Genomic DNA, 22,758 nt, shown 5'->3' on the forward strand with positions numbered 1-22,758 from the left:
AAAATATGGTAGCAAATATTATCATTATTATTATTTTTCATTATTATAAGGGGTTGTTAACATTTTCGAAACATTCTAGAATTTCAAGCCCCACGGCTGATTAATCATTTCAAAATAAATCCTTACATGTGTCATCCGGGTTGTTCAAATTACTATGAAAACAAAAACACATCTTTGTGTTGCTGTAATGTTTCTACAACACTAAAATGAACAACCGTGGAGGAAAAAAGCAGGACAAAATGCATGTCCTAACGTAAACTTGTCTTGAAAATTACGTTCGTGCTTTTATACTGAAAGGAAGCTTCCTGTGCCATCTTGCCGCTTCAATCTTGACGGATGGCTGCGCTGCCGTCTTTAGTCAGTCAGTCGGTACCGAGTCGACCTGCTTTCTTCGCCGCTTGACACCACAGACCACGACCATCGGACCGGGGAGGCGACGGAACCGGCTCAGGTAAGACAACCCCTGTGTTAAATAAGACTCGTTTTTGTCCGTTGTGGCTTCGGCGGTGATGCTGTATCTACTACAGGTGTTAAATGGAGGGAAACACCTGGAATGTTCTAGAAGTTTTATTGGAGTTGGTTGTCACGTAGTTCGAACCGGAAATTAAAGTTTGTGGTCCAGAAAGTTAGCAAGTTTGACCCAGCAAGGATGCTTCACTTTCTTTTAAGTCAGTGGGATAATTGTATGGGGTTTACAACATATTATCAAGTAATTAATGTATTTATTAAAATAACTATTTATGCTAACACTTGATATGTGTCAGTGGATGCTCGCAACATACACGGTGTCCAACATTATGTCCTAACCTGTTACTATTACCTCATGTTTCATTATTTACCGACACCAGCTGTAAGTGGACTAAATAACCCCAAATGTAGATTATTATATGTATATTATACGGTTCTACGACTATACAAACGTTGAAGTGACGTCATACTTTTAACATGAACATACCATGAATTGATTAACGTGGACACCGACTTAAACAAGTTGAAAAACGTATTCGGGTTTAACCATTTAGTGGTCAATTGTACGTAATATGTACTGTACTGTGCAATCTACTAAAAAAAGTCTCAAGTCTCAACGTGACTTTAGTTATAGACCAGTGGTTCTCAACCTTTTTTCAGTGATGTACCCCCTGTGAAATTTTTTTTTAATTCAAGTACCCCCTAATCAAAGCAAAGCATTTTTGGTTGAAAAAAAAGAGATAAAGAAGTAAAATACAGCACTATGTCATTAGTTTGTGATTTATTAAATTGTATAACAGTGCAAAATATTGCTCATTTGTTGTGGTCTTTCTTGAAGTATTTGGAAAAAAAGATATAAAAATAACTAAAAACTTGTTGAAAAATAAACAAGTGATTCAATTATAAATAAAGATTTCTACACATAGAAGTAATCATCAACTTAAAGTGCCCTCTTTGGGGATTGTAATGAACTTAATTCTAAACATTTCTTCACAAAAAAAGAAATCTTTAACATCAATATTTATGGAACATGTCAACAAAAAATCTAGCTGTCTACACTGAATATTGCATTGTTGCATTTCTTTTCACAGTTCTTTTTGACAGACATTTAAAAAAAATCTCACGTACCCCTTGGCATACCTTCAAGTACCCCCAGGGGTACGCGTACCCCCATTTGAGAACCACTGTTATAGACAATGAACGTCTGCTTCTGGTTTCTTGTTAAAATGTGCTGTTGTTGGATTAGGATGCAACATACTTGTGCAGTAGTGCAATATACTTGTAGTACACCTGCAGTAGTTTTGGATTACACATTCTCTGCTGAGGCAGGGATGTCAAACTCATTTTAGATCGGGGTCCACATGGAGAAAAATCTACTCCCAAGTGGGCCGGACTGCTAAAATCACATAACGATAACTTAAAAATAAAGAGAACTTTAAAAACAGAACAAGCACATTCTGAAATTGTACAAATCTTGTTGGGTTTTTTTACACTTACATGTTGCGGTTCATAGTATTGTATTTTTATTTGTCGTTATTTATATTTTCTGAATAAATTATGTGATAAATCAATATAAATATCTCGGACCTCATCCAAATTTACACTCCTGCGCGCGCTCTGAGGTCCGAGAGCCAGCTCCAGCTCGTGGTGCCCAAGACCAGACTTAAAACCAAGGGAGACAGGGCTTTCTCTGTGGTCGACCCTAAGCTCTGGAACACCCTGCCCCTCCATGTTTGAAGTGCTCCCACAGTGGAGTGTTTTAAGTCTCGTCTTAAGACCCACTTTTATTCTCTGGCTTTCAACACTACGTGAGTTGTGTGATCCTCTGTGTTTTTACATTTTTATTTCTATTTATTGTTTTGATTGATTTTAACCTTTAAAATAGTTTTTATCATATTTATTTTTCTATTGTTCTTATATTGTTTTTATATTGTTTTTTTTATTTTTTATTCAGTCATTGGTGGAATTAAGGATAGTATTAGAATCTTGTTTTTAATATTTTTGCGCAGCACTTTGGAAACATTTTTGTTGTTTAAATGTGCTATATAAATAAAGTGGATTGGATTGGATTGATAATGTTCATCAGTCAACTCATTGGTGTTAATTTGTAATCTATCAAGATAAAAAAAAAAATCAAAATCAAATTACAGTATGTTATTTATGTAGTTTGATCATTTTCCTCGACTGATGTACTAACAACAGCTATTGCAGTGGAATCCGTTTATGTCGACACCCCGTAGACCGACTGACTGACGTCAACATAAGCGGCTGTTGACATAACCAAAGCAGCTTGCGCAGTAGCATTGTAAGCCTAAGTATTTGTTAAAAACAAGGCAGTGGTTTTATGAAGGGGATTCGTACGGCGCCATTTGTCACGGTCTACCTAACAGATGAAACGTGACAAATTGGAGGGGTGCACTATCCACTTCAGCCACCAAACAGCAGTAGAGTGTTGAATATCCTAACACGTAATTTGTGGCAATTCCAACTTTGACCACTATGTAGAGTGGCGTTTTCCATTATTTTCAGCAGATTGCATTGCAAAAATAATTAACCCCTCCTCTTCCTCTAACATGGGATCCACCCAGAATTGGGGCCATATGAATCTCTTCCTTACTGTAACAAGCATATTTCATGTGTTTAATGTAGGAGAAATATTATCTTAGATAAAAATGTAATTGAAAACATTTGTACGCACGTACAAAACATAAGACCTTCAGTATATCAGTATGTGGAATTCAATTATGGAATGGATTAACCAAAGAAATCAAACAATGTACTAATATGATCCACTTCAAGAAACTCTTCAAACTTAAAGTGTTTACAAAGTACAAAGAAGAAGAACCATGATAAACATTCTGAATTTATTTCATCCATCCATTTATTTTCTAAATAATCTTATTTATCTCACCAAATGAAATATAACTTACTTCACTAATTATTATTTATTTATTTTTACTGTTATTAGTAATGTAGTATATTGTGAATAATTTGAGAACAGGAAGTGAACAAAGGTTTTAGCAACTGTTATGTAAAGGAAAAGGGGTAGGATTCTTCCTACTCCTTTTCGAAAATGTATAATAAAGAAACTGGAAATTGTGATGTATCATGTTGTATGGGTGTATGTATCAAATAAACTCAAACTCAACTCAACCCAACTCAAATGTCTCTGGCCACTGTAACGTTGCCCACAGTTTGAACAGTAACACTGTGTTTGAATATGGGAAAATAAAAAACTGCACATAAAATCAGGTAATTCTTTGGCGTAATACTTGATGGAGCTTGCGTACCACAGATTAAGAATCACTGCAATAGCGTAACAACGTATATCTTCATGGAGGGTGTGGAAAATGTATGTCCCCTAGACAAATGTAACTGTGAGCAAGTTCCAAACAGCGTGAGAGGCAATGGCGTAATAGCCTCTTTAGTGTTAGTAAAGAACTATCTTGGCAAATGCAGATTAAAAAAAACATTAACTTTAGGGGGGGCGTGAAAAATTCTGTCCCTTCTGTCTGTATTACAGAAAAATAATTGCGAACTACTGCCTTAATACAAGAAAAAAAAGAGAATGGGTAATAATAAAGGATTTTTTATTTACCTAAAAAGTTCCCCCCCATTTTTATTTGTTATTCTTGTGTTTTAATTAGGGCTGGGCGATATGGACGAGAAAGTATATCTCGGTATATTTTTACTTAAACTCGATATTTGATATATATCTCGATATATTTTTGGGTGAAAGTCTACATATAAAGATATTAATTTTTGAGCGATATTCAGTAAAATTGAAGTGAATGACAACTGTACTGTCAGTGGCATTTTTAATAACCCAGTTAGTAAAGATGGGTATTAACAGCACAGAAAAAAATCTGTTTAAGTAGTACAGAATTACATAGCACAAATGAAATAGAAAAATATTATTTCTACATAAAATAAATAATATAGCTGTGCAAATATTACAAAATGTATCAAACTCAGATAAAAAAATACATTTGCAGGCAGTCACTTTTTAATTTCCCTTCCTGGTTTGATGATCCACCCTATCTTGCCTCTGATTGGCCTGTCCCTAACCAATCGTGACTAATCATAGTAAACAACCAACCAATCATGAATGTTCTTATAGTGCAAACACGTCTTGGAAGGAGGAAGGGGAGGGGTTTAGTAGCCCATGGATGGGGAGCGGGGAGAACAAGGAACAACAAATAAGCGGCGTTTGGTAATTTTTACGTGAAGTAAATGATATTGATATTTTCATATATCATATATTGTTTAAAAAATATATCGATACATCTTACAAACTCCATATATTGCCCAGCCCTAGTTTTAATATGATATTTTAGAGTAAAAAATAAGCGTCTAAAATTCAGACGCACATTCTACAGAAATGTATGTCTCGACTATAACACCGATGAGGTATTGTACTATATCGTACATGTGCAAACATTTTCCTCACGTTGGCCGTCAATCTGAATAAAATAGATACATGTGTGCATTTACTTAGTTGCTGTGGTACAGCCCCGGATTTTATTCATAAGCTTACTTTGCACTGAACTGGAAGGGGTGCTCAAAAACCAATTCACTCTAAAATAGCGATTTTTATATATTCTGATTCTAAATTGAATTTCGAGAATTGATTTAAAAAAGAAAAAAAAAAATTTTTTGTCTCAATTTTTATTATTGACATTATTACTGATACTGTTGCTTTCATTCATTGTTGGTTTTCTATTTAGTATTGTATTTAATAAGTATTATGTGTTATTGTAAAATTACCTAAAAAAGTGAACATGCTAGCATGCTAGTGTTAGCATGCTCACAGGTAACATGTTTCAAGCACTAAGTTATATGACTCTGATGTATATGGCTACAAAATTGGCTAAAAGGTTGGCATGCTACTGTTAGCAACCGACATAACCAGACGACATAAGCGGTTCCACATAGCTATTTGTGAATAGCTATGAATGGGCTTGATAATATTGCATTTCTTGCAGGATGTTTGACATGAGCTGTTAAAGTGTGTATTTACTAACAACAGCTGCTTCAGTCTCTTTTGCTCTTATGATCAGCTGCATTCTGTGCATTTTGTTTTATGTAGTGCAGCCAAACTGGTGTGTTTTAGTGTTTGTGTGAGGCACAGCGCTGGAGTCCAATGGTGTGCTTTGAGTGCCATGAGTGCTCTGGGAATAGCATCACCTTGATGCTTCTAAGATGCAGAAATGTGAAGAGCTCACTTGAAGTGTGCCATTGTGGAGAGCAAAGAATAAGATGGCAGCCTCTAGTTCAGGTTGTTAACACAAGGATGACAAATGTGGAAAGCGTCCAAGGCTCGCTTGAGGAAATGTTGGAACTTTTAGATGGAATAATGGGCAGCATATTCTCACCAGGGGGTGCTGTTTACTGTCAACTTTCATTAAGCAATTATCAGCATTTTTATGAGCTAACACATATTTCTCCTGCCATACTATTATCAGGGTTTCCCCAAATTGCTAACATACCTGTGGCGGTGGGGGCGTGATCAACATGACATAATCATATAGATTGCGGGAATGCATACGTTTTCTTTAGAAAGACAAACAAAATGCAATACGGTACATACATTTAAAAACAAATCTGTGTTATTATTAAGTAGTATTAACATATATTTTTCTTACGTAATATCGTTTTGCTCTAATTTTCAATTGTTGCTGCTTATAGCAGTGTTTTTCAACCACTGTGCCGCGGCACACTAGATTGTCTGGTGTGCCGTGGGAAATTTTGCAACTTCACCTACTTGGTCCACAAAATATTTTTTGCAAATCAATAATTATAATCTGCAAATAATGTGCCGTTGTCTAGTGTCTGTGCTGTATAGAGCTCAGCAGGTTAACCATGTACCGTATTTTCCGCACTATAAGGCGCACCTAAAAACCTCCAATTTTCTCAAAAGCTGACAGTGCGCCTTATAATCCGGTGCGCCTTATATATGGACTAATATTGACCCACAACAGGTCTCGCAACTACGGGATGCATAACATAACTCCAGCCTCGACTGTAGCGTCTATTCTATGGGCCTTATAATGCGGTGCGCCTTATATATGAACAAAGTTTAAAAATAGGCCATTCATTGAAGGTGCGCCTTATAGTGCAGAAAATACGGTACTACTCCATATCAGTAGGTTGCAGCAGGTAGTTCATTGCTTTGTAGAAGTCGGAATGTGTTTAGCATGGTTTTGTCGAGATCCCAATATGCAGAGCACAGCGGGAGACAGTGTGCAGGTAAAATGGTATGTAATGATTAAAACAAAACTGAACAAAAGGGAAAGGAAAAGGCACTGTAGCATAGGGATGGCTATGCAAAACGAAAGTAAAACTGGACTTGCTACAAAGTAAACAAAAACAGAATGCTGGACGACAGCAAAGACTTACAGCGTGTGGAGCAGAGATAGCGTCCACAAAGTACATCCGTACATGACATGACAATCAACAATGTCCCCACAAAGAAGGGTATAGTACGCACACCTTAAATAGTCTTGATTGCTAACACAAATCAGGTCAGGTAATAGCATTCAAAGGAAGGCGTGAAGCTGCTACAGGAAAACACCAACATAAAAGGAAGGATGGGTCACCAAAATAACAGCGCAAGACAGGAACTAAAGCACTGCACACAGGAAAACAACAACAAACTCAAAATAAGGCACGACAACCTGGTGGAGTTTCACATTTTAACCTTTTCTGCTGGTGGTGTGCCTCCGTATTTTCTTTATTAATAAAATATGCCTTGGCTCAAAAAAGGTTGAAAAACACTGGCTTATAGTACGATCTACTTTGTTGAGAATTTTTTTTTATTTCTAGAGACTTCTCTAATCCTTTTAGTGACTTTTTCTTTCTAAAAACGACTAGTTACAAATCTGGCATCTTTTTGTATCATTATGTACTCATGTTTAGAGACTCTTTACTTATGTCGCTCGATGGCCACGTCGAACTTGCTTCGTGCTGTGCGAGCCTTCCTCTCCTTAAAAGCCGCCACTGTCCTCCTAACATTTGCACATTTTATAGATTGTCGTATCTGGGAGACATTAACGTTACGTCCACATCGCAGACATGCTGCCTCCGCTCCAGACAATCCTGTGCATCTTGTTTATGTCATCACAACATCCGGCTTCGGCAGCGCTGTTTGGGTGATGCAAGTCTTTTTTTCGGCAGCCAAACTTTTGGTGCATCACGTCAATAGTGCACAAATAATAAACAAAAATATCCATTCATACATTATATTATCTTAGTTTGTTTTCACGTCAAAAAAACCCTAATTTTTAAGGTGTGCTGGCTTTTATTTTGCCGTGGCGAGCCGCCACAATTAATTACATTGACTACTTGACCTACTCAGTTGCCAGTGGTTAGAGTGTCCCTCCTGAGATGGGTAGGTTGTGAGTTCAAACCCCAGCCGAGTCATACCAAAGACTATAAAAATGGAACTCACTATCTCACTGCTTGGCACTCACTTTTTACCATGAATTGATTAACGTGGACCCCGACTTAAACAAGTGGTCAATTGTACAGAATATGTACTGTACTGTGCAATCTACTAATAAAAGTCTCAATCAATCAATGTATATTTATTTACTACAGCCTGTAGCTGCATTAACCATATAACATGTTTAATGTTATATAATGTCAAGAGACACAACAGTCAAATCTTAAAAAGACAAACACAATCTAATGCGGAGCGCTGCTTGATGTACAATTTGGATGATTATGGAAAATTGGAAGTAGAAAGAAAGTGGTCAGACGATCACCATGGTAAAACCTTAAGCAATGTTTAATACAACATTTAAATTTTGCTGGAGAAATTATTTTTAAAATCCGATTAATCACACTTATGAATGTAGATTAGACATCGACCAGTATGTTTTTTATACTGCCGACACCAACACCGATTATTAGTAGTGAAGGAGGCCGATAACCGATATTTGGAGCCGATATTCATTTGCAGTAAGAGTTATTTGAACATGCACACTATACATCAGTAAACAGCTGGACAAGGCTTTAAAGCAGCAATAAGTAACTTTTCAACCATCATCAAATATTTTCATAACTTCTGGGACGATACCTGGACTTACAACTAGTTGACTGACGCCTCTGTCATCGCTTTAACTGACCTCACTTATTCTCGCCCGTCCATCTGCCTTTTTCCCATTTTATTTTGACCTTCCATCAGTCTCCTTCTTTGCTAACGTTGAGCCAAGATGACCCCTCCCTCCCACCACTGACCGCAGCAGAGTCTGAGATTATAGACGTCAGGTGACCTCTCTTGAAAAACCATTATTGGCCTTCACTTGGATTCTGTAAAAAGTTTAAAGCGGAAGCGTCGAGGATGACCACGACAATGACGCCTGCCACTAGTTGACCTGCGGCCAGCGCAAACACACACTTAATTCCACTATCTGGATGCAAACTGTGTGAAAGGTTGTGAATTAAGTCACTCATCTCGCTATCTTTGTGGACAAATTCAGTGTTGTCACATTTATAATAACTGCTATTGCATCAGAAGTGTGTTTAACATGTTCAAAAAGCCTGTTTTATATTTCCTGTGTGTATACAACTTGTACAAGGAGCGCACAGCCCACTTTCGCCTATGTCTTCTCTGATTTCGGATCAAGATTTGCAATACAAGTCATCGTTGTAACTAAGGATGGACAATAAAACGATATTAAAATATATCGCAATTGACATGTGATATCAATAAAAAATATGTTTGATAAAATGTTTGATATATATATATATATATATATATATATATATATATATATATATATATACTGTAGTTTCCTACGCCTTCTCTGATTTCGGATCAACATAATCAATACAAGTGACTGTTGTAAATCTGGCTGGGCGATGAAAAAATATCAATACGTATTGTGATAGACATATAATCGATAGCAATAAAAAAGGATTTTGATAAAACCGTTGTAACTAAGGATGGGCGATAAAACGATATTAAAATGTATCGCGATAGACACGTAATTGATATCAAGAAAAAATATGTTTGATAAAATGTTCGCTATATATATATATCCATCCATCCATTTTCTACCGCTTAATCCCTTCGGGGTCGCGGGGGGCGCTGGAGCCTATCTCAGCTACAATCGGGCGGAAGGCGGTGTACACCCTGGACAAGTCGCCACCTCATCACAGGGCCAACACAGATAGACAGACAACTTTCACACTCACATTCACACACTAGGGCCAATTTAGTGTTGCCAATCAACCTATCCCCAGGTGCATGTCTTTGGAGGTGGGAGGAAGCCGGAGTACCCGGAGGGAACCCACGCAGTCACGGGGAGAACATGCAAACTCCACACAGAAAGATCCGAGCCCGGGATTGAACCCAGGACTGCTCAGGACCTTCGTATTGTGAGGCAGACGCACTAACCCCTCTTCCACCGTGCTGCCCGCTATATATATATATATATATATATATATATTTTTTTTTTTAAATTTATTTATGTATTTATTTATTTTCTTACGCCTTCCCTGATTTCGGTACAAAGACTGTGACTGTTGTAACTCTGGCCGAGCGATGAAACAATATCAATACATATTGTGATAGACATATAATCGATAGCAATAAAAAATAGTTTTGATAAAACGTTACAGTATATATATATATATACATATTTTATTTTTGTTTGAAGAACCCAGATGTTGTGAAGCAAGGTTGGTTTTATGAACAGCACTCGCTCTCTGGTAACCAAGTAACACAGGGAGTGACAATAACACCCAAACAGGTAACACTATCAACTATCAACTATCAAGTTTGGTTGTGCCATCTTGTTGTATCGCGGTTGATTCATTGCATGGAGTGAGAAGAGAAAGTACAAAAATGAGTGCAGCAGAGAGCAAAGAAAATGTGGATTAAACAGGAAAAGTCACCTCTACAGTAGGGTTGTACGGTATACCTGTATTAGTATAGTACCGCAATACTAATTAATCATATTCGGTACTATACCACCTCTGAAAAGTACCGGTACATTGGTGGATCTACACCTAACATCCACTGTAATGATACCAAGTACAGGAGCGTATCTAGTCGATACTACTATGATTACGTCAATATTTTTTGGCATTGCAACATCTTCTTTCGTTTTTTTATTTATTTATATTATGTTTATAAACTCAGGAAACGTGTCCCTGGACACATGAGGACTTTGAATATGACCAATGTATAATCCTGTAACGACTTGGTATCGGATTGATACCCAAATTTGTGGTATCATCCAAAACTAATGTAAAGTATCAAATAACAGAAGAATAAGTGATTATATTTTAACAGAAGTGTAGATAGAACATGTTAAAAGAGAAAGTAAGCAGATATTAACAGTAAATGAACAAGTGGATTAATAAATCATTTTCCACCACTTGTCCTTAATAATGTTGACAAAATAATAGAATGATAAATGACACAATATGTTACTGCATATGTCAGCAGCTAAATTAGGAGCCTTTGTTTGCTTACTTACTAATAAAAGACAAGTTGTCTTGTATGTTCACTATTTTATTTAAGGACAAATTTGCAATAAGAAACATGTTTAATGTACCGTAAGATTTTTTGTTAAAATAAAGCCAATAATGCAATTGTTTGTGGTCCCCTTTATTTAGAAAAGTACAGAAAAGTATCAAAATAATTTTGGTACTGGTACCGGTACCAAAATATTGGTATCGGGACAACGCTATTATATTATTATTATTTTTTTTTTTCAAAAGAAGTTACACGTTACAAAAGCTAAGTAGGGCGTATACACGCAGTGAGTAAGCACTTTTAACAAATTGATCCTTTAAAAAAATTTGATTCTTGAAAATTATGAATCGATTTGTAATCATAACAAATAACAATCACGATTTGGTTGTGAGCTGATTTTTTTCAGCACTCCTATAATTTAGGCTTCAGGGACAACACTTACCCTTCGTGCCCGTGTGCCCGCCTTCACTGGCAAAAGGAAGATGTGGGAATTAAAAATGAGGGGAGAGAAAAAAGCTAAATATTCTGACATCTGCACAAATCACATCCCACCATTACCCCCATCTCTCCATCACTCCCACCCCCTGCCTGGTTTGACTGGCATGCCCCAAAGGAAGCACTCAGCCTGGGGAGAGACCCAACAGAGGCTGCCTGGCTGCTCAGTGGGGATCTGCATCAGTGAAATGATTTGTCCCCGAGGGGAGGACATGCTCTGCTTTCACTTTCTTCCTCTTCTACTTTTAAGAAATAGCACAATTTCTGGGGTAATATATGCAATATTGTGTATATGCAGCGATGTATTCCTTAGGATATTAACGCATTAAATCAGGGGTCTTCAGAGATGAAGCGGGGACCTGCTACTTATATAACCTGCATACAATTGTGTTAAAATAAACTAGCCCTAAAGTTACCATGTTATTGTGCAATATTAAGATATTCAAATACTATTGTATAGCGCCGCTAATAGCTACCTGACAACTGGTGCGTTAATCACAGGCTGACAACGGATGCGCTATTTGCTAGCTGACAACTGGTAGACTAATTGCTAGCTGACAACTAGCACGTTAATTGCAAGCTGACAACTGGTTGACTGAGAAATGGAAAATATGTGATGTATCATGTTGAAACTGCATTCATGTTCGAAATAAAACTTCAGTCAAATCAAATTAAATTGCTAGCTGACAACTGGTGCACTAATTGCTAGCTGAGGACTAGCATGTTAACCACTAGCTGACAACTGGTGCACTAATTGCTAGCTGAGGACTAGCATATTAACCACTATCTCACAACTGGTGGACTAATTGCTAACTGACAACTAGTGCACTAATTGCTAGCTGAGAACAAGCGTGTTAATCACTGTCTCTGACAACTGGTGCGCTAATTGCTAGTGCCTTAATTAGTAGCTGACGACTGGCACACCAGTCGCTAGCAAACTACAGCCCTAAATTCCTGCTGGAAGCTTGTACAGCTAGTCACTAACAGGCAAGTACAGCGCTAAGTGCTAGCTATCTTAAATGCTAACATGGATATAATAATATATTCATGTATTCATGTTTTTATTTTAAACCTGCAGTGGGTAGGGTGGCCATGCCGCTGCCATTTCTAAAGTACACGACAGTGTGTTGGATCATGTTGAATTGTGTTTAATTACATTTTTAATATGTGGAAAAATTGCGGAGGGAATATTTTTTTAATTTTTTTTTATTCTAAACAACCAAAATTTTCACGACCCCCTGCGGATCCCCTGGTGTTCATGGACCACCTGTTGAAAATCTTAAACCAGGGGTGTCCAGATTACAGCCCGCGAGCCAATTGTGGCCCGCGAGACAACACAGGTTTAACAAGAAAATTGACCCACGGCGTGTTTTGGCCTAAAGTTAGTCCCCTGTGGATGGATTGGATGGCTATTGCCGCCCTTTGGTGGTCAAAAATTGAATTAATGATCAATAACCACATATTTAATTTAAAAGTGACTGGAGCCCAGCATCAACATATTACTCGGACAATCCATACTACTTTCCCCACTCATGGTGTAAATGACCTACAAACAACAAATAAAGTTGCACATAATACAATTCCTGCTCATTGAACTTTATGTACATTATAAAACACCTACATATTATTTAAAATTACACATATATAAATGCGTTACAGTGCATGATGGGTGATATGCAAAACACTTTCTCCACACTTCCCCATGTCTGACACATTTTAGCTGTTTGATATTTCTGATTGATTACAAAACTTTTTAGGAGGTTGTCAGGGAAGTAAACAAGGTCGTAGTCGAACTTGTACATACTCTTAATATTCAATGTTTTATCGTTTATACTTCATATTGCATTGTGTGTGTGTGGGGGTGAGGGGGTGTGTGAAAGTTGAAGTAGTTGAAGTTACGTGTTGTTCAGTCTGGTATAGCTTGCTTTAATCATTGCAAACTGAGGTGTTATTTTGGTGTAAAAGATTGTTGTTACGTCACAATCAGCGCTCTGCTGTGTGTTTTTGTGTATGTGTGTGTATAACAGTGTATTTGCAATTACCCTCGAAAAAATATGGCTTTACCGCAGTTTTCACTGTATTTTTACATGTTTTTTAAAACTTCCTTCTTCAATTTGGTGTGACATTAATATGCGGACTTAAAGCATTGCCATCGCCGACTCGGTGTAAAAACAGCTGTGTAAACGTAATCACAGATCACTCTGAGACAGCAAACATGCAGTAGTTGTAATGAATAATAATAAAAAAACAACGAAAGTTAGCGTAGTGATTTTGAAATCAAATTCATTTAGATACTTATTTAATTACACTACACATGGACACCCTTACCCTAGATGCAATAAAAGCTGCCTTGATCACTTGAACGCAACACAAAGGCGATAAATGCCCATCAGGGTACTTCCATATGAAATGTTTTTCATGTATAATGTTGTCACGTGGACTGTCATGTGCAGTAGTTGGCAATGCTCTTCTGCAAAGCTTGCTAAAATCATGTTTTAGACCATATCCATGCAACCAGAAGGAGCTTTTCTAACCTGTAACCTTTTTGAAAAGTTGAATTATAAGTATTGCACCAAATAATACATTGCGATAATCAGTTTGAATCAAGAATCAATTCTGAATCGAATCGTCACCCCAGGAATGGGCATTACATTGAATTGTTAGGTGCCCAAATATTCACACACCTACTTTTCAGCATTTTTTCACATTGATTTGGTTTTGACTGTTGACAGATGAAAGGGGAACAGCAAGGACCTAAAAGTACAGTGTAAGACTTATAGTCATTAACTTTCTCTTTTTTAATTTCTGTTTTCTAGTTGAGAACGTCAAACGTTGTTGGAACTGTATTGCAGTTCAATGAAGTCATTCTCAATACGGGCACACCTCATTACCTACGGACACACACACACACACACACACACACACACACACACACACACACACACACACACACACACACACACACACACACACACACACACACACACACACACACGCACACACAGTATCTCCAGTGTGTTAGCTTAGGCAAACACATAAACAGTGGAGCGTTTATGCTGCTGCAGGAGTGAAGTAGTTGCGGTGTGGAACACAGCCTCAGTGTGCTCCTCCACCATCAACAGCAATAAGAAAAGCTTTCTACTAGAAGGCTCTCTAAAATGCGCTGGTGAGTGACTCACTGTGCATGTGTGGGCACACGCATGTTAATAAACAGGTGTGATGCTGTATTTTCTTCTCTCCATCCTCCACCTGTTTAACTAGCAAGTTGCGACTATAAACACAAAGGCTGTTTTACAGTGCCTTTAATTCCTGCACAAGGCATTTAAAGTCGCCGTAAGGAAGACGAGCGCTTTTATCACCTGTGAAACCAATGAGCTAACAGCAGCTCTCACTTGACCCATACACAACAACAATAATTATTTTAAAAGTGCTTAGAAATGATACAAATATGTATTATTGAGTGATAAACCAAGGCAGGGGTGTCCAAACATTTTCCACTGTTGGGCGCACACTGATAAATCAAAGTATGAGGGGGTCATTTTGATATTTTTCATTTTCAAAACCATGACAATATGTTTATTTGTTTCCACCTTTAGGGCTCCCCTCATGTTTGGTCACTGGGACCCAAAAGGGTCTAAGTCATAAACATGTTAAAATTAAGTCAGGTATTTTTTTTTTGGTTCTCTAACTTTTTTCACCAAGTACCACCTCATAAATTACTTGGCTCTCCACACGTACCACCATAATGACCAACATTAAAATACAGTAGCATAGTAGGCCAAAGTATTCATTAAAACAAGGCAGAAGTTTTATTTAACAAATATATTTAATATGTTTGGCCACTGTAACATTACACACAGTTGAACAGTAATACTGTGTTTAAATATAGGAAAATGATACACTGTACTTCAATAATTAATCAGTGTACCACTAAATGGAGCCCATGTACCACTAGTGGTACACATACAGTTTGAGAATCAACTTCAGATCTGTCGATATAAAGGTAAATAAATTTTTTTCATGTTTTATACCCTTTTTGTAAAAGACAATCTTGTGTTTTAATGGCAAGGAGACAACATGTGCAAAAAATGTCAACGTGAAATATTTGATGTAAAGTCCATCCATCCATTTTCTACCGCTTGTCCCTCTCATTTGACCTCAAAATACTCTAGATCAATAATTCATACAACATTGATTTTGATTCATTAATTTTTTAACAATGACAGTTTAAAGAAATCTCACAAAAATTATCAGGGATCGCAAAGGGCCCCGCCTAGGGCTGGGCGATATATCGATATACTCGATATATCGCGGGTTTGTCTCTTTGCGATATAGAAAATTACTATATCGTGATATTCGCGTATACGTTCTCACGCAGTTGCTTTTAGCTGCGGGCATTACACTACAGTCGTTTCTAACTCTTTCTTGTCCCTCCTTCTCACAGAGACATAAAACAAGCGCACCTTCTTACATACGTCACATACGTATACGCCCTCGCGGAGCAGACATGTAGCGGCATGGGTAACGTTAGCTGTGGTGCGAGTGGTAAAACAAGAGAAAGAAGGTGCGAATCTGGTAACAAATGAAGGAAGAATTAATTCCCAAGAAAAACAACATTGTCTGGCGGTGGTTTGGCTTCATGTGGGAATATGTCGAACAAACAACCGTAATATGTCAAGTGTGGGGCAAAAGCGTTGCTACAAAAAGTAGAAGCACTGCTAATGTGTAGCATCATTTGAAAAGTCACCCGCTAGAAAATGAAGAGTGCTTGAAACTCCGCATGTCAACATCTCCGTTCGGTGCCACACCAACAAAATGCCCAAGCAACCATTTCCACATCAACACCGTATGAAACAAATAGTCAACAACAGAAGGAGATAACGTCCGCAGGAACCTACCACATAGCAAAGGACATACACTATTTGATTTCCTATTATGCAGCTCATTTTTATTTGACAGTTATTTAAATATCTTGTGTGACATCATGCACAAAAGTGCACTTTATTTGTTTTAAACTATTGTAGTGGCGTTCTGTACAAAAAGTGCACTTTAATTTAGTGTTGTTTTGATATGTCATATTAGTGACATCATGCACAAAAATGCACTCATAGCTTGTTTTAAATGTCTCTGACAATCTTGCACTTTCTGTGTTGAAATGACATGAATGTTTGTGCCACTGCTTAATAACTGTTTAATAAACACAGTTTTTGGTAAATTGACTTAGTTGTGATTTCCCTTTTAAAATGAGCATATATTAATGCAGTATGAACAAGAATGTTTTAATGTAGACACATAGAATTATCATACTGCTGTGATTATATGCATCAAGTGTTCATTCAAGGCCAAGGCAAAATATCGATATCTATATCGTGTATCGTGACATGGCCTAAAAATATCGAGATATTAAAAAAAGGCCATATCCCCCAGCCCTAGCCCCGCCCATAAAAGTGTTAAAAATAGGTCATACTTTTTTTCCCTTAACTTTCAGCGCTTAAATCTCTAGAAAGGATCATCCTCAGATCTATCCATCTATCCATCATGTTTTTGTCATCGAAAAGTTTGTTGGCAATATGCAATATTCCCCCTTTTAATATGAAGTAACTGAAGCCTTCAATAGGTAAATAATTCATAACAACATTGATTTGAATTCATTATTATTTTTGAGCAGAGACAGCTAAAAAAAAAGAGTCTGCATGGCAGCTTTGTGTTATAAGAGACAACGTTGCAACTTTTTCTCCTCACCTGTTTGCTCTTTTGTTCCCCTTTTTTATGTTTTTTCTGTAAAAGTATTAGAACAAATTAGCTGAGGGCCGAAATGGTCCCCGGGCCGCACTTTGGACCCCTCTGATCTAAGGCTTTGTGGATTAGTGTTTCTGTTTCGTGATTTTATCTCTGCACGTTGTAAACATCCCATCACGCTATTCCACGGCAACAGATAGCAGCTATCATTACAGGCCGCAGGAGGTGTCGCAGCAGCAACTTCCCTCCTCCATTCTGCATCGATGTGTCTGGAATGACGTCTAATCCGCGCGGATCACAGAAAAAGGGCACTGGCGCTGAGGACACGACGTCATCTCGGCACTCATCGAGCTCGCCGCGTAGCTAGAGACCGGGTATTGACGTATCCACCGGAACAAATCTCAGAGTGAGGCTGACGCGTGTCTTTTGCTGCACGGTCGGACGCCTCGATATTGTCTTCATCACGCTGAGAACCTGTGAAGGAAGAAAGGCGGCCATGTTGGCTTCACTTCCTGCTGGTTGAAATCTCTTCAGCCATGCACTAAATCTTTAAAGCTGTCCTCTGTCAAATGGCTGGCTTAGATTGAATAGGGTTTCATGAGGTATTCATGAGTAAAACATTGATGTGTGAGTGAAATGGAGGCCAGCCAGGTGTACATTAGTAAACCCTAACACCTTTTAGAGCTCACTCTGGACATCGAGTTGACAGTGGGGGCTTTTGCACTCTCATTCGGAGGACCCAGGTGCGAGCCATAAGCTCCCTATTTTACGCACCTTTCAATTGGGACTACGTGGCTCAGATGGTACAGCTGCAACTTGAGGGTTCCATGTTCGATTCTAGCTTCTGCCGTCCTAATCATGGCCGTTGTGTCCTGGGCAAGACACTTCACCCATCTTGCTCGCAATATGAATCTGAATGAACCCTTGTGTGGTGTTTGGGTCTGTGGGACCCGTTTTCATTTTTTATTAAAAGAAAAATTATACAATTAATTAATTTTTCAAACTGAGACTCACTGACTTTGGCTCATTTTCTGTGAAGAACATATATCAGAATACATATTTAATGACCACACACCATACACCCACCCTACACATTTCTATTACATATAAGATGTCCGGGTCCACTGGACCCGGGGCTAATAGAAGTGTGGAAATTGATGTTCTGTGTACCACACGCACCCACCCACCCATACAGCAGGCCTAAACAGGAGGAGGACAGAGTGTAGGTACACAGAACATCAGAGGGTCAAATGTGCGAGAAAATGAGAGCAGACAGTGTTGACAAACAATGTTGCAACCTTGTGTGGGAACCGCAGGTGCAGAAACACAAAAGAAGAATCCCTGTGGGATGCAGAAACTAGCAGAGAAATGTTCCGTGCAACGTTCATATTGTTGTTACTCTGCCAGCGTTTGTGGCTTTTAATGCCTCACACTTTTATGTTAAAATACTGTACAGATGTTTATTGGGATAAGGTAAACATCTGTTCAGTATTTTAACATAAAAGTGTTTGATTGTGAGGCATTCCATCCATCCATCCATCCATCCATCCATCCATCTTCTTCCGCTTATCCGAGGTCGGGTCGCGGGGGCAGCAGCCTAAGCAGGGAAGCCCAGACTTCCCTCTCCCCAGCCACTTCGTCCAGCTCTTCCTGTGGGACCCCGAGGCGTTCCCAGGCCAGCCGGGAGACATAGTCTTCCCAACGTGTCCTGGGTCTTCCCCGCGGCCTCCTACCGGTCGGACGTGCCCTAAACACCTCCCTAGGGAGGCGTTCGGGTGGCATCCTGACCAGATGCCCGAACCACCTCATCTGGCTCCTCTCGATGTGGAGGAGCAGCGGCTTTACTTTGAGCCCCTCCCGGATGGCAGAGCTTCTCACCCTATCTCTAAGGGAGAGCCCTGCCACCCGGCGGAGGAAACTCATTTCGGCTGATGCACCCTCAAGGACCCTGCCGAGAGTATAAAGCTGGTCCACAGTTCCACGACCAGGACGAAAACCACACTGTTCCTCCTGAATCCGAGGTTCAACTATCCGGCGTAGCCTCCTCTCCAGTACACCTAAATAGACCTTACCGGGAAGGCTGAGGAGTGTGATCCCACGATAGTTAGAACACACCCTCCGGTTCCCCTTCTTAAAGAGAGGAACCACCACCCCGGTCTGCCAATCCAGTGGTACCGCCCCCGATGTCCACGCGATGCTGCAGAGTCTTGTCAACCAAGACAGCCCCACAGTATCCACCACCAAACATTCACCCTTGTGTAATGTTCAACAACAATATGAACATTACACAAGGGTGAATGTTTGGTGGTGGTCGGAGGGGCCGTAGACGCAAATTGGCAACCACCAGCGTGTGAATGTGGAGGTAATGAATGATGCCTTGTCATTTCTTTTGTGAAGTGCTTTAGGTCTCTAGAAAAGCACTATATAAATTGAATCCATTATTCCATCCATCCATCCTTCCGGTAGGGATGATGTTCGAAACCGGTTCTCCCGATTGTTCGATAAGAAAAAAACAGATTCCATGGATTCAAATCCCTTTTTGAGAACCGGTTCCCGTCATCGAAGCCAATATACCGTATTTTCGCGACCATAGGGCGCACCGTATTAAAAGGCGCCGTGTCAGTTACGGGTGCTATTTCTGTATTTAACGCATAAATAAGGCGCAGCGTATTTTTGGGCGCAGGCATGGTTAAACAAACGCTAGCTTAAAACATACGCTAGTTTAAAACATACGCTAGCATGCATGGGCGCTGTTTTAAAAAGGCAGCAGGAGCAAAGCTGAGTTGGGTTGTACTTTCTTGAAGTATTTATCAATGTACTCACATTATTTGTTGATCAATCCTCATCCACAAATCCATCAAAGTCCTCATCTTCTGTGTCCGAAATGAACAGCTGGGCAAGTTCTCCATCAAACACGCCAGATTCCTCTCCTCATTTTCAAAGTCAGTCTCGTTGTCCATTAGCATAGCAGGCTAGCACAACAGTAAAAGCCGACTTCTCTTGCCCCGTTGTGCGTATCGATTGGCTGCCGTGCTGGTCCCCTCCTTCTCCAATGTGCTTCACCGGGATGTCGAAAGTGAGCGGCACCTCGTCCATGTTGGTGATGTGTTTGTCTGCAATTTTTTTTTATTTACAACGCACATAGCAGCACTATATGCTCACTGGGGGCGTGCCTTTAGCGTCCTCTCTCACCTGAAACCTTCACCCTATAATGGCCGCATGCTGTCCTCAGTCACGTACGCTTTTCCTCCATATAAACAGCGTGCCGGCCCAGTCATATAACATCTATGGCTTTTGGAAGTCACTGCACACACATTAACCTATCTGGATTCAATAAGAGCTTCGATAAGGAATCGGTTCGACAAGAGGATTCGATAATGGGCTCGAACTCGATAATTTCTTAACGAACATCATCCCTACTTTTCGGGGTTGCAGGGGGTGCTGGAGCCTATCCCAGCTGCATTCGGGGTACACCATGGACAAGTCGCCACCTCATCGCAGGGCCAACACAGATAGACAGACAACATTCACACTCACATTCACACACGAGGGCCAATTTAGTGTTACCAATCAACTTATCCCCAGGTGCATGTTTTTGGAGGTGGGAGGAAGCCGGAGTACCCGGAGGGAACCCACGCAGTCACGGGGAGAACATGCAAACACCACACAGAAAGACCCCGAGCCCGAGGATCGAACCCAGGACCCTTGTATTGTGAGGCACATGCACTGACCCCTGTACCATCGTGCTGCCTTGAATCCATTATTGTTATTATTATTAATAATACAATACTACATAATTGGACCATTTTAATTTACACAAAAACATGGCTGACAACCTCATAAAGAAGTCAGTATTTGATACAGCTGTGGTGGTCTTCTGTCCTCATGAAGGCGCCTATATATATATATTTTTTTTTTTACAATTTTTTACACACAACAACGGAACTACATTAGCAGATACACTATATATAGATATAATACCAGTATTTAGTATACAAATTAGGGATGTCCGATAATGGCTTTTTTGCTGATATCCGATATTCCGATATTGTCCAACTCTTAATTACCGATACCGATATCAACCGATACCGATATATACAGTCATGGAATTAACACATTATTATGCCTAATTTGGGCACCCAGATATGGTGAAGATAAGGTCCTTTAAAAAAAAAAAATGTTTTAATAAAATAAGATAAATTAATTAAAAATATTTTCTTGAATAAAAAGAAAGTAGAACAATATAAAAACAGTTACATAGAAACTAGTAATTAATGAAAATGAGTAAAATTAACTGTTAAAGGTTAGTACTATTAGTGGACCAGCAGCACGCACAATCATGTGTGCTTACGGACTGTATCCCTTGCAGACTGTATTGATATATATTGATATATAATGTAGGAACCAGAATATTAATAACAGAAAGAAACAACCCTTTTGTGTGAATGAGTGTAAATGGGGGAGGGAGGTTTTTTGGGTTGGTGCACTAATTGTAAGTGTATCTTGTGTTTTTTATGTTTTTTAATAAAAAATAAATAAAAATAAAAACGATACCGATAATAAAAAACCGATACCGATATTACATTTTAAAGCATTTATCGGCCAATAATATCGGCCTGCCGATATTATCTCTAATAAAAATATATATAATTAGTGAAGTAGATAGTAAAAACTACTGCTCAAGCACCAGCCCCTTTGCCTTGAATGAGAAAAGTTCCCTTTTTTTACCAAAAATTCATTTAAGAATAAAAATTACTTTCATTGTCAATAATTCACCCCAAATTTGTTTTGATATCTGACAGGGCATTTATTTGGGACTGGAGAATGATTCTCCAGTCTGCTCAACTGCTTTCACTGCTGCTGCCTCGCCCCACCAACCCCCCTGGAAATAAATTTTTTGTCATTCTCTCCTAGCATCTAATCGGTCCCATTTTTTTTGGTTTTCGCTACTCAGGCAAACGACTCACTAGACAAGCCTTTGTACGCAACACTAGGAGCGTGGGCTCATTAAAGAATCAGAATCAGAATCAGAAGTACTTTATTAATTCCAGAGGGGAAGTACTCTGAGTTTAATGTTCTGTGAGTCAGTCAAATAAAAAAGATATCTATGCCCCAAAATCAAAGCTTTGTGGAAATGTCTTGACAGATGTGAGACCTATTATATAAGTAAAGAAGAGCACATTCTCATACTTTCTGTAACATCCAGGAAGAAATGATGTCAGCCCGCTTGAAAAACGTCTCAACTATAAGTTACATTAAGGAGCCCAGAATCGTTTTTATTTAAATGTTCAGGGTTCCTCACAAGGAAACCTTACCATGCATTAAATCCATAAACTGTAATAAAATTGTATAACATTGAGTAGATGGCAAATTATTGCGATGTCGAGCAATCCCATATTTTTTACCAAATTTTGCAGGAGAGTTTCTATATTTTGAAATGCAAATGTGGTTGCCCCTGGACCCACAGATTTAGACACACATAATAAAAATCTGCTAAATATCCTGATGTTTTTGGCTGCCAAAATAACCATAACATTAGCGCAGTATAAAATATGTCACTATTTGTC

At 38.8% G+C, this 22,758-nt stretch overlaps 1 protein-coding gene across 3 annotated transcripts in view; it reads left to right on the forward strand.

Annotated features, from left to right (window-relative positions):
• The first annotated feature begins 328 nt into the window (after positions 1 to 328).
• Positions 329 to 22,758, forward strand: part of znf385c (zinc finger protein 385C) — a 409,652-nt gene continuing 387,222 nt past the window's right edge. For all 3 annotated transcript variants that reach the window (XM_061981849.1, XM_061981850.1, XM_061981852.1), the window contains exon 1: positions 329 to 451. The gene's annotated coding sequence lies outside the window, so the exon portion shown is untranslated. The remainder of the gene's footprint in view (positions 452 to 22,758) is intronic.

This window comes from Nerophis lumbriciformis, linkage group LG24 (assembly GCF_033978685.3).
Source record: "Nerophis lumbriciformis linkage group LG24, RoL_Nlum_v2.1, whole genome shotgun sequence".
Lineage (NCBI taxonomy): Eukaryota > Metazoa > Chordata > Actinopteri > Syngnathiformes > Syngnathidae > Nerophis > Nerophis lumbriciformis.